The sequence below is a fragment of the Callospermophilus lateralis genome, chromosome 1, assembly GCF_048772815.1.
Source record: "Callospermophilus lateralis isolate mCalLat2 chromosome 1, mCalLat2.hap1, whole genome shotgun sequence".
NCBI lineage: Eukaryota > Metazoa > Chordata > Mammalia > Rodentia > Sciuridae > Callospermophilus > Callospermophilus lateralis.
Genome location: NC_135305.1, coordinates 168102748 through 168115595, shown reverse-complemented (window position 1 = coordinate 168115595; position 12848 = coordinate 168102748). Strand labels below are relative to the sequence as shown.

General features: G+C 37.5%; 1 protein-coding gene across 6 annotated transcripts in view; it reads left to right on the top strand.

The window, feature by feature from the left end:
• The window catches only part of Slc25a26 (solute carrier family 25 member 26), a 138369-nt gene that overhangs the window by 17285 nt on the left and 108236 nt on the right, over positions 1 to 12848 (top strand). The window lies entirely within an intron of this gene.

Here is a 12848-nt window from a genome sequence, read left to right as displayed (position 1 = left end):
GACCAGACTGTTTTGTAAAGTGACCTCCGTTTTATATTTTATATTCTCATCAGCAACAGTGAGGTTTTCATTGTTATCTGTCTTTAATTATAGCTATCTAGTAACTGTTCATTGGTATCTTATTGTGATTTTGATTTGCATTTTCCTAATGGCTAACAATTTTGAGAATTTTTTTCTTTTTTAATTTTATTTTTAGTTATAGATGGACACAGTACCTTTATTTTATTTTATTTATTTTTATGTGGTGCTGAGGATCAAACCCAGTGCCTCAAGTGTTAGGCAAGTGCTCTACCACTGAGCCACAACCCCAACCCCTTGAACATTTCTTGTGTGCTCAGAGAACTGCTTATTCAGATCTCTACTTCTTTTAAATTGTAGTGTTTTTTTTTTCTTTGTGTGTGTGTGTGGGTGTGTTGTTGTTATCAAGTTATAGTTATTCATGTATTCTAGACACAAGTCTCTTTTCAGAGATATGGTTTACAAAATTTTTCTCCCATTTTATTTATTGTCTTTCTACTTTCTTAATAGTGTGCTCTGAAGCACAAGTCTTTAATATTTTTTTTAGTTGTTGATGGACTTTTTATTTTATTCATTTATCTTTATGTAGTGCTGAGAATCGAACCCAGTGCCTCACACATGCAAGGCAAGCACTCCACCACTGAGCCACAACCCCAGCCCCAAGTTTTTAATTTTGATGATGTCCATTGTATGTTAATGTTATTTGTGATTTTGGTGTCATATCTAAGAAATTTTGCCTGATCGAAGGTGATGAAGATAATACACCCGTGCTTTATTGTAAGAGTTTTATAGTTTTATCTCTTTATAGTTTTCTGTTTTGAGTTAATTTTTGTATATGGTAGAAGAAGTGCTCTAACTTTATTCTTTTGCTTGTGAATATCTACTTGTCCTACCTGTATATTTTTTGAAAAGGCTGTTTTACCCCACCCCCATTCCTACATAGAACGACCTTGGCACTCACATCAAAAATGAATTGAGGTGGGATGTAGTGGCACATGCCTGAAATCTAGTAACTTGGAAGGCTAAGGTAGGAGGATCACAAGTTTGAGGCCAGCCTAGTAAGTTTAGCAAGATCTTGGCTCAAAAAACAAAATAGGAGCCTGGTACGGTGGTATATATGTATAATATCAATGGCTCGGAAGGCTGAGGCAGGAGGATAACAGGTTCAAAACCAGCCTCAGCAAAAGCAACTCAGTGAGACCCTGTCTCTAAACAAAATACAAAAAATGCAAAATATTGCTAAGGATTTGGCTCAGTTGTTGAGCGCCCCTGAGTTCAATTCCTGGTACTGCAAAAAAAAAACAAAAACAAAAAGCAAAATAGGGCTGGGGATGTAGCTCAGTGGCAGAGCACTTACCTAATATGTGCAATCCCCAATTCCTAGTACCAGCCCCCCAACCTTGCAAAAAAAGAGTTCTGAATTCTCAGTTCTATTCCATCTCCGTATGTCTGTCTTTACACCAGTACCATGTCATCTTGACTATGTAAGTAAGTATGGAAATCAGCACGAGTTCTTCATCTCTGTTCTTTTCAGTATTATTAGTATTCTTTGGAGGGGGGAACTTTGTCCATGTGAATTTTAGAAGCAAACATGGTAGAATTCTGAGTGGCATTACTTTGAATCTGTAAGTTAGTTTGGGGAATATTGCTATCTTGAACAGTGTTAAGTTTTTCAATCCATATATGTATTTGTCTTTCCAGTTTCTTTCAACACTGTTTAGTACTTTTTTTTTTGAAGAGAGAGAGAGAGAGAGAGAGAGAGAGAGAGAGAGAGAGAGAGAGAGAATTTTAATATTTATTTTTAGTTTTCGGTGGACACAACATCTTTGTTTGTATGTGGTGCTGAGGATCGAACCCAGGCTGCACACATGCCAGGCGAGTGCGCTACCGCTTGAGCCACATCCCCAGCCCACTGTTTAATACTTTTTAAGTTTTGTACCTTTATTAGTTTTTACATAAATAATATATTTTAAAAAAATATTTATATTTTAGTTGTAGGTGGACAATACCTTTATTTTATTTTATGCAGTGCCTCATGCATGCTAGGCAAGTGCTCTACCTCAGAACCATAACCGCACCCCCAATAATATATTTTAATGCTGTTATATGAATTTTTTCTTAATTTTGTTTTAAATTAATTTATTCTATCATATAGACAATGATTTTTTTTTTTTGTATATTGATCTTACATCCTGTAGCCTTGCTAAACTAAAATATAATTTTTTTTTTTCTGGATCCTTTAGGATCTTCTTTCTATTCCTCTTCCCTTCATTCTCTTCCTCCTTCTCCATCAAAGCCAGGGCCCTATGCATACTAAGCATGTGATCAACCACTGAGCTATATCACCAACCCTAGTGTTTTCTATGTACAAAATTATATCTATAAATAGAGATATTTTTCTTTCTCCCTTTCTGATCTTTATATTTTGACTGTTTTTTTTTTCCTCCATCTTTTTGGCACAATTGCCTTGGTTGGAGACCCCAGTACAATTCCAGATAGAAGTGGTAAGAGCAGATATCTTTGTCCTGTTTAAAATTCTTAGAGAGAAACATTTATTCTTTCACCTGTAAGTTGTGAATTTTTCATTGATGCCCTTTATGAGGTTCTGGAAGGTACCTTCTGTTCCTGGTTTGTTCAGTGATTTATTTATTTACTTTTGCTTCTTTGGCATTGGGGATTAAACCCAGGAGCACTTAACCATTGAGCCACATCCCCAACCCTTTTTTTAAAAAAAAAAAATTTTATACTTGTAGATGGACAGCATCCCCTTATTTAATTTAATTAATTTATTTTTTTATGTGGTGCTAAGAATTGAACCCAGTGCTTCACATATGCTAGGCAAGCACTCTGCTACTGAGCTGCAGCCCCAGCCCCTCAGCCCTTTTTAAAGTTTTTATTTTGAGACAGGGTCTTGCTTGCTAAGTTGCTTTAGGACCTCACTAAGTTACTGAGGCTGGCTCAAACCAGTGATCCTACTGCCTCAGCCTCCTAAATCTGTGGGATTACAGGCATGAGCCACCATGCCCAGCAATTTATTTACTTTTTATTTATGAAGGCATGCTGAATTTTGTTGGATGCTATTTCTGCATCTTTAAGATGTTTGTGAGTTTTTGTTCTTTATTTTTGTTGTGTCACACTGAGAGATTTTCACATGTTGAAATCACCATTTTATTTCTGGGATAAATTTCACTGATCATGATATACAATGGTTTTCATTTATTTTTAGATTTGGTTTGCTATTATTTTGTGGAGGACTTTTGCTTATTTATAAGATGTTGGTTTGTGATTTTCTTTTTTTTGTGATATTTTTGCTGGTTTGGTTATCAGATAATACTGGCCTCACAGATAATTTTTTTTACAAATTGTTTTAGGAGCTAGGATTGTAGTTCTTTGGTAGAACACTTTCCTAGCTTGTGTGAGACCTGGGGTTTGATCCCAGCACTGGAGAAGGAGGAGGGGCGAAAGAGGAAGACAAAGAGGAAGAAGAGAAGTTGATTTATAGAAATATAGTGAAATTATTTCATTTTGATCAATGAAAATACATCAGGTTATATATGGAAATCCAGGGAAATGGAATTATGGAATAAATAGTCTGTTCTAGAGTAAAGGAATTATTTTCTTATTCTTGTGATAATTTGAACTGTTGAGGCTGTGGCGAGTCACAGGGAAGAAGGATGATCTCTAATCCATTTTGGTATTTTTGCATTTCATTTTTTTATATATCTATCTGGCCATAAAGTTTTATACTTTCCCATTATTTTGAAATAAATTTTTTGATCTAAGAAATCAGTTCCTTGAAAAACAGATTGAAAGAAAAATTAGTCTGATTGATATTATAATCAGTGAGTTTTTTTTTTTTTTTTTTTAATAAGCTTTCTTTTGATATTGGTTTTAAAATGATTTTGCCTAGCCTAAGTTCAACTCTGGATTCTAAAGTAAAAGTCTCTACCCTGGGACTGATGATACAGTAATTTTTAAATAACAAACAGCATAAAGTAGTTCCTCTCATAAGTCATAGACACTTTTGGAATCTAATGAAACCTGTGGCTGTTTTGCATTCCATTTCTAGGGACTTTCATTCCCTGTATGCATAGACCCAAGGTCAAAACTCCAGTGCTAGAATTCTACCTGAAAACTTGCTTAACCTTTAGTTTAAAGCAAAAGCTGGGCTGGGGTTGTGGCTCAGCCATAGAGCACTCGCCTCGCAGGTGTGAGACCCTGGATTCAATCCTCAGCACCACATTAAAAAATAAACAAAATAAAGATATTGTGTCCATGTATAACTAAAAAAATATTTTTTAAAAAAAGCAAAAGCAACTTATACTTGATTTAAATAAATCTTTTAACCTTTTCTCTTAGGCTTATTTTTGGTGAATATGTTCTGATTCTAGAGTTCTATTACATGTGATTTATTTTGAGTCTTTTACTAAAGACTCAAATGGTGTGTCTCTTGAGTTGTGGAAATTCTGTCCTTATGGCAACTTTTATTTTAGTGTTCTTTCCTTCCTTTCTCCCTCGCTCCCTCCCTCCCTCCTTCCTTCCTTCCTGGTCCTGGGGATTGCCAGGGCCTCAAGCTTGGTAAGCACGCTTTTCATCACTCTTGGTCCCTATCTGTATTTTGTAATTGCATGTTAAATTTATTAGCTTCAAATATAATTCTATAAGTTCTATATTTAGCTTACGTTTTCAAATATGTTGTTGAAAGCAAGTGGCAAATAAAGAATTTGTCCATTCTGTTTCACATGAGAACATTTTACATGAAAACTAGTTTGCAATGTTGAAGGAAGGCTTTCTTCTTCAATTTGTAAACCTTCTGACCCTTAAACCTACTAAGAAAATATAAAGTGATACAATAGGTTAGGATAGATAGTAGTTGTTAGATTGTTCATGTTAATGACATAGCTCTTCATTTTTAGAAAATATTGTATATTCTGATGTTTCTAATACCTATAATTAATATTTTTAAGAATTGAAGCTTTTTAAATGGAATCATGTTCTTGTGTGAGCTGTTGAGCATAAGGGGTGGGGAAGGTAGACTTTAGAATTAGGAAATAAGTATCCATAAGATTGGAGATAACACAGTTCTAGAATGTTCTTATCATTGTTGTTTCTCATAGGAATTCCACAGTCCCTTAGGTGATAAGACCTAATGTCAAACACTTGTTTATAGTTTCCATGGTTCCTGGAGAAGCTCAAGATGAAGATTGATCAGCAAGTGGGTCCATGGATTTAGGACTTCACACATGACACATTTCTTGATACTGATTTTTAATTGATTTTAAATTCAGGTACAGTTTATTATGTTGAAAAGTTTGCCAGATTTATAAAGTTTGTGGAAACGTTGGTTCTGATGCTCTGATAAACTTGGACATTCTTTTAAGAATTTCCTGATACTGTTCAGAATTAGTTTTCCCCATAAATACTAGAGAAATAGACATACCCTCTCCTGTCTAGATAACTTGTTTCAGTTTCATAGAACATAAATTTTGGTTTTACATTCATGCAAAAGCCATTTCTAAAAATAGCAGAATGAAACAGGAGAATTAGAGGAGGTAAATTTTTAATTGTAAAGTAAAAAGGAATCAAAACCAAAAACATTTTTAGCTATCAGTGGTCAGAAAGGCATAGAAACCCAGACAGTAAGAAATAGTTTAACTGTTATTCTTCAGCACATTTGCTTTGATATAAACTTGTTATGTTAGAGATTCCTTAGAAATGATACCATATTTTGTTGGTTTCGGGTCTGTTTGTTTTAGTGATTATGAAAGCACCTTGGAAACAACAAAAACATTGCCAAAATAACAACCATTCCCTGTAGCAGCAGCTTGATTAAATCTTAATGATGAATCAATACAACTATAATTATAACCTTCTATCTTATGCTTGTAAATTTGGAATATAGTAAATAGATCAAATGAAATTTAATATGTTACTACAGCAAGAAAAATCCTGCCATTTTTATTATAAAGTTTGCTGTACCAAATCTCTAAATCCCTACCTCATTTACTTTGCAGCTCAATTTCCAACACACACAGAACAAGCCCTGTGAGAAGTAGAATCTATAATTAAGTCCAAGGTGGGGGCAGGTTTACTTTAATAGGATGGATACTGTAACAGTAAAACGGTAGTGATTTCCCCCCCTCCACCCCTGAGTCCTGGGGTGTGAACCCAGGGGTTCTCTACCACTAAGCTGCCTCCCTAGCCCTTTTTATTTTTCTTTTGATATAGGGTTTCACTGAGTTGCCCAGGCTGGCCTTGCATTTGTGATCCTCCTGCCTCAGCTTTCAGCCCTTTTTTCAGTTCCTGGGATGACAGCTGTGTGCTACCACACCTGTGGTAGTCATTTTTTTTTTTTTTTCTTACAGGTTTTCAGATTTGACTTTTCTTGTGCCTTTTCCTCCTGTATCTTAGCTTATGCTATTTTCAGAAATGAAAGAACCTTGGAAGTTTTTGCAGCTAAAATTGTGTGTTTAGTATCTGAGTATAGATGACACAGATATCCTTACACACAGGTGCTGTTAGATTGTCCTCTCCAAGTGTCGTTCAGTTCCATTCTCACTAGAGATAAGAAAAATAGGGAATATATCATGGTTTTTTTGTAAAAGCCTTTTCTGACAGCTTCTTATAGCACTTCTCCAAGTGTGGGCCAGGGAGCAGAAGATGTGTAGATCTGGCTTTAGTATTTACTATAACCTGCCCTGATGTTTTCTTCAAGGCCCGTGGTGCATAGAGTTCTATAGCTGGAGGTTCCTGTGGCAAGGTAACTAACAAGGCCAGTGGACCTGCTTTGTGCTGCAGGCCATCAGGGGTCTTACTGGATACCAGATGAGGGAAAGCCTTCCCAGCAGTGTGGCTGTTTACAGGATTAGGTTCATTAACGATATGAGGTGTGTTTATTAGCCACAGACACATTCTAGTTATTGTGTCTTCAGTAGTGGGAATTTAAGCTTTTTCATTTATGCTGTTAATATCTCATTTTAAAATGAATATATAAATATCTTCACGATGTTTACTGACTGTTTTTTTTTTTTAAACATCATTTTTTATGGTCGTTGTTTATTTTTTATGTGGTGATGGGGATTGAACTCGGGGCCTCATGCCTATGGCAGGTGCTTTACAGCTGTGACCCAAAGTCCTGACAAGAACAATTTTAGAGGAGGAAAAGTTTATTTGGGGGCACGTGGTTTCAGAGGTCTCAGTTCACTGAAGGCTGGTTCTATCCCTCAGGGCTGGAGGTGAGGCAGGACATCATGGAGGAAGAGTGTGGTGGAGGGAAACAGCTCACATGGTGATCAGGAAGCAGAGAGAGACTCCACTCTCCAGAGACAAATAGAGACCCCATATTCCTGCTTCTGATAAGCCACTTCTTCCAGACATACCCACTTGCCTCCATTTACCCAGTTAATCCCTGCCAGAGGATTAATCCACTGATTGGGTTAAAGCTCTCATAACCCAATCATTGTACCTCTAAACCTTGCATTGTCTCCCACGTAAGCTCTTGGGGGCTGCCTGATATCTAAACCATAATACTGACCTCTTCTAAGAAGAACCACTAAGAATTCCAAGTTCCAGGTCAGCCTAGACAACTTAGTGAGACCCTGTCTCAAAACAAAGTATTTTAGAAAAATGATTGGAGTTGTAGCTTAGTGATAAAGTACCCCTGGGTTCAATTCCCAGTACTGAAAGCAAAAAGCAAAAACAAACTCCTACAACTAAAAACTTTTTAAGTGTGGCCTGTCTTTTGAATTAATCATGATTAATATTCACAAATTAATACAGGTTAACTCCCACTTGGAATTGTAATATTTTGCTAAACCCTGTGCGGCTGTATAATTTAGTCATAGGGGACTGTGTGAGTAGAAAATCAGATGAAGGAAGCTCACAGTAATGCAGCAGATAGAAATGCTCATACATTAAGATGAACAGAGGTAGTATTGTTTGGGTATTCAGGAAAGGCCTCAAGGGTAGTTAATCTTTGAGCCACATTTAATTTAACTGGTTTATTTTGAAAATAAGTTCTGTTGTCTATATGGTGTTATAACATGCTGTAATGATTGCAATAGTGAAGCAAATTAACATTTCCATCACTTCACATAGTTACTTTTTTTTTTTTTTTCCAGTAAGTAAGAGCCTCTAAAAATCTCATTTAGCAGGTACCTCAACTACAGTCCAATTCTGTTAGCTGATATTTGGGAGTGTGCTGGTTTGGTGGGCTAGTGGGAGAGGGGTCTTGGAGTCCCAAGAAGCCCCTGGTGACCACTTGCAGGTTCCTGGTGGTTGAGTGTAGGTGTGACTGGGTCATTCTGAGGTGAGCAACTGGAGGACCTTGCCTGCCACCGTGAGGATTCTGGCTTTCACTCTTGAAGGCCCACAGAGCGGCCACAGGGATCAGGCTTGATGTTTAGGTCTAGCAGCTGTGTTGTGAGAGTGTTAGGGTCATCTCCAGGGAAGATCCCCAGCGCCGGAGAAGAGGGTGAAGAGGAGAAAGTGGATTCAGGAAGAGGTGAAGAGGGAGAATGGGCAGAGGGGTGGTAGCTCTTTCAGAAGCCTTCCTGCGGTGTCCCTTCAGTGTTCAGCCGGGATGCCCTTGTTAGTTGTTGTTCTGTGGGTGCTGACTCTCCAGCCGACTCTACTGAGTTGCATTTAGTAAGCACTTCCCACCTGTCCACCGTTCAGCCGCCTGTGGCTCAGAACACATGCATAAAAGAGAGGAGGAGGACTGGGAGGGGGGGAAGGCTCTGGGTGATGCTGCCTGTGAGTGGCAATTGTGGTGCACCCCTGAATGGGCTGGAGGACCCCTGAGGAACATAATAAAGGGACACCTGCCTCCGGTTTCTTTCTGACTTCCTTTTCTAACGCACTGCAGACTTTCCATCTCTCGGATTCTCTTTTCCTTTCCTAATACGGTTTGCAGCTTTAGTATTGATTCATGATCTCCGACAGTTTATTTCATTGATTATGATATTTAGTTAGTAGACAAGAGGGAAGGGGAGTATGTGTTAGCTTTTTAAGAGCAATTTCAATTGCTGGAACCCAGTTAAACTAAGTTCTACTTTATAGAAAAAACAACCTGATTTTCATAGAGGATGATGAAGCTGAAGAAACTATTTTAAGTCGTGAATGTATTTGATCAGTTATTGTTCTAAATGAAAAATTGAATCCTCTCAAAGGGCCAAATAATGAAAAGAAGTTAGGAAATTGTGAACCTGAACTTTGTTAATGAAAAATTTTATTTCGTGAAATACTGATTTAAGATTTCTTGGGGGCTGGGGATGTGGCTCAAGCGGTAGCACGCTCGCCTGGCATGCGTGCGGCCCGGGTTCGATCCTCAGCACCACATACAGACAAAGATGTTGTGTCCGCCGATAACTAAAAAATAAATATTAAAAAAATTCTTAAAAAAAATGATTTCTTGGTAACGCAGTTTCCTTTTGATTTATTCAAAATATGATTAACTCTTGTTTATCTAGCCTTGAGAGATGCTAAGAAATGGGGTAAGAAAGTTTGATCCCTGTTTTTGAGGAGCATATAAATAAATAATAAGTTGCATCCATTCATTGAATAGCCAAGGACTGTTTGGAGGGCCTCTGTAAGGAGATGGCCTGGTGTGGACCATGGGCTATGAGTTCACCCAGATCCAGATCAGAACCGTGACTTATCCTCGTGTTTGCCATTTACTTCGCTGAGCTGCTGTTTCCTCATCTTGAATAACAGGGTTAACACTGCCCCAATCACAGCTCCTCTGGAATGAAATGGTGTAACACTATATGGTGCTCAGCCTGCCACCTGACATACAAAGTGAGTAATTAATGCTGATTCTTAGTCCCATGTCACACAGATTGCTGTGTGGCACATTTTTATTTTTTATTTTTAAAGAAAGAGTGAGAGAGAGTGAGATATTGGGAGAGAGAGAGAGAGAATTTTAATATTTATTTTTTAGTATTTGGCGGACACAACATCTTTGTCTGTCTGTGGTGCTGAGGATCGAACCCGGGCCGCATGCATGCCAGGCGAGCACGCTACCTCTTGAGCCACATCCCCAGCCCACATTTTTAGACTTATATAGTTTTGTAAGGCAAACCAGCTCAGAAGGTGAAGAAAGTCAAGTTCAAAAAAAGTTTAGTGACTTGCTCAAGGTTTCCTAGGTTAGACCAATATTTCTCTTGTGTTGTCAGGAGCACCTCTATATAGACTTCTGCTTTTTATGTCATATATAAGAAATAACAAAAGTAGAGATGAAAAAGTGTTTTCCTTGGGTAACATTAAGAATTCAGATCGGGGCTGGGGATGTGGCTCAAGCGGTAATGCACTCGCCTGGCGTGCACAGGGCACTGGGTTCGATCCTCAGCACCACATAAAAATAAAAAATAAAGATGTTGGGTCCACCAAAAACTGAGAAATAAATATTAAAAAAATTAAAAAAAACCAATTCAGATCACTTTGGGTTTCTTAAAATAATAAAAGGTCAGGTTCTAAAAGTCTCCACTGGGGCTGGGCACGGTGGTGCATGCCTGTGATCCCAGTGGCTCGGGGAGGCTGAGGCAGGAGGATCACAGGTTTGAAGCCAGCCTTGGCAACTTAGCAAGCTGTATGCAACTGAGAGAGACCCTGTCTCAAAAATATATAATAAAAAGGGCTGGGGATGTGGCTTAGTGGTTAAGTGCCCTTGGGCTCAATCCCTGGTACCAAATAAAATAAAATTTCCTATTGAGTTACTGTGGTAGGCAAAATGATGGTCCATCAAAGATGTCCTAGTCCCTGAAACCTGAGAATGGCTTACCTCATGGGGCAAAAAGGACTTTTCAGATGCAACTAAGGATCTTGAGATGAGAAGCAGTTCTTGGATTATCCACGGGAACTCAGTGTGATCAGAGGGGGATTTGTATTCCAAAGTGAGAGCAGGAGGGACAGAGAGGGAGAGACTAGATGTTAAGCTGCATCTTGAAGGTGGAGGAGGGGGCCCAAAGGAGAGCATTCATGTGGCTCCTTGTAACCTGCAGAAGGCATGCTGCCCACCACCGTGATTTTAGCTCAGGAAGAACCGTTTTGCAGGTTACCCAAACCTATCATTACCACTAAGAACATGGTAGTTTGTTACAGCAATAATAGGAAGCTAATCCAGTTACTATTATAGTCTCCTCCCCTTTTAGTTTTGTTTATTGGTAGAAATCTGTAAATTTGTTTCTGAAGCTTTTGTCATCTCCCATGAAGTCATGTCTAGTTTATGGAAATGTTCAAAAGAGAAGGAGCCACTTAAGTTAAGTGCATTGTGTCCAGTTCTGTGAACAGCTTTTAAACACGTGGCCTAAAAGTCAATATAATTGTTTTCATTGAGAAGACTGTTGGTCTACGTAGTCTGGATTATCCAGGGAGGTGGTAGTAGTTTTGTCAGGCCACAGGACAAGGCTTCTTACAGAGATTTTAATTTTCTTACAGTGCCTATTGGCTGTTGTATAGGTGGAAAGAGTCTGATAAGGAGGAAATATAATCTTATGTCTCAGTGAAAGTGGATAAAATTTAAACCTGAGATTGTGACTCAGTGGTAGAGCACTTGCCTAGAATGTGTGAGACCCTGGGTTTAATTCTCAGAACAACATATAAATATATGAATAAAATAAAGGTCCTTCAATGTCTTAAAAAAAAAAAAGTGCCGTTGGGATTTGCTCTTTGGTTTACCAACAGCTACAATTCCATATGCAGCCAGAAGACGGCAGACTTGACACACAGATGAAGGTTTTTCATTTTAAATGGTGGTATAGAAAGATATGTTAGGTATTCTTAATTGGAAGCCTGATTTTTAAAGAGAATTTTGGGAATTATAGAAAGAATGTGGAATAAAATACATGTCTGTGTTCAAAAAATTCAGTATTCTTAGTTGTCTCCCTCATAATCATAACCTCGTTTTAATTTGCCATGTTGCATTTGTTCTGCAGAGTCCAGCATGGATTTGACTTTGTGATTAAATTTTGATTGGCTTTATATAGCATAGTATTAAGTTTCTGTTGACTTTTTAATAGAGTTGCCAGTTGAAATATGAAGCATTTGCTAATATTAAACCTAAGTTCGTTGGATATGTGTGAATCTGTTATTCCTTTACCAAAAAATAATTCTGGAGATGGTAATGAAAATATTTATATTTCACCCTTGCTTCATGAGCCAGATAACTCTTTGGCTTTTAGTAATTTCTGTTATTTCAGGTTTATGCATATGCAAAGGGCTGACATAATTAATTTCTAATATCAGAGAAATATTTATAGGTTGTGGATTGAGTTTCTCATAGAAAAGTCTTAAATCAGTTTTTTTTTTTTTTTTTTTTGTGTGTGTGTGTGTGTGTGTGTGACCTTTACTGAAATAATTGGGGAAAAGATATAGTGTTACTATAAGGTGGTAGCATTTTTAGACTTAGAGGACTTAGAGGACAGAAATGAGATTGTAAAGTGCTGATAGCTAATGTGTTGGAGATGTGGACCTTGGCTGTAGCTGATGAAAGACCAAGAAAGTTTAGCTGTATCCAACTCTTACTCTTCCTTCATTTTACCTATTGTGATGCTGAAGTTCACTGTAATTTATCCACTTACAAATTCTTAAATCTCTGTGCTACTTTCAGAAAAGTTTTTATTTATGTCAGATAAATAAGCAGCATCAGTATTGTCAGTATTTAATTCAATTTTAATCTGAGGTTTATAATATTGTGTACGCTAATTGAATGAACCCAGCATTGCATTTTAATGTTGACAAAAGTTTGGGACATGTATTTTCTTTATGGAAAACCTTATTTGTCTTTTGATAAAACTTTAACCTCCAAGACATTGGGTTTTAATGAAAATGCC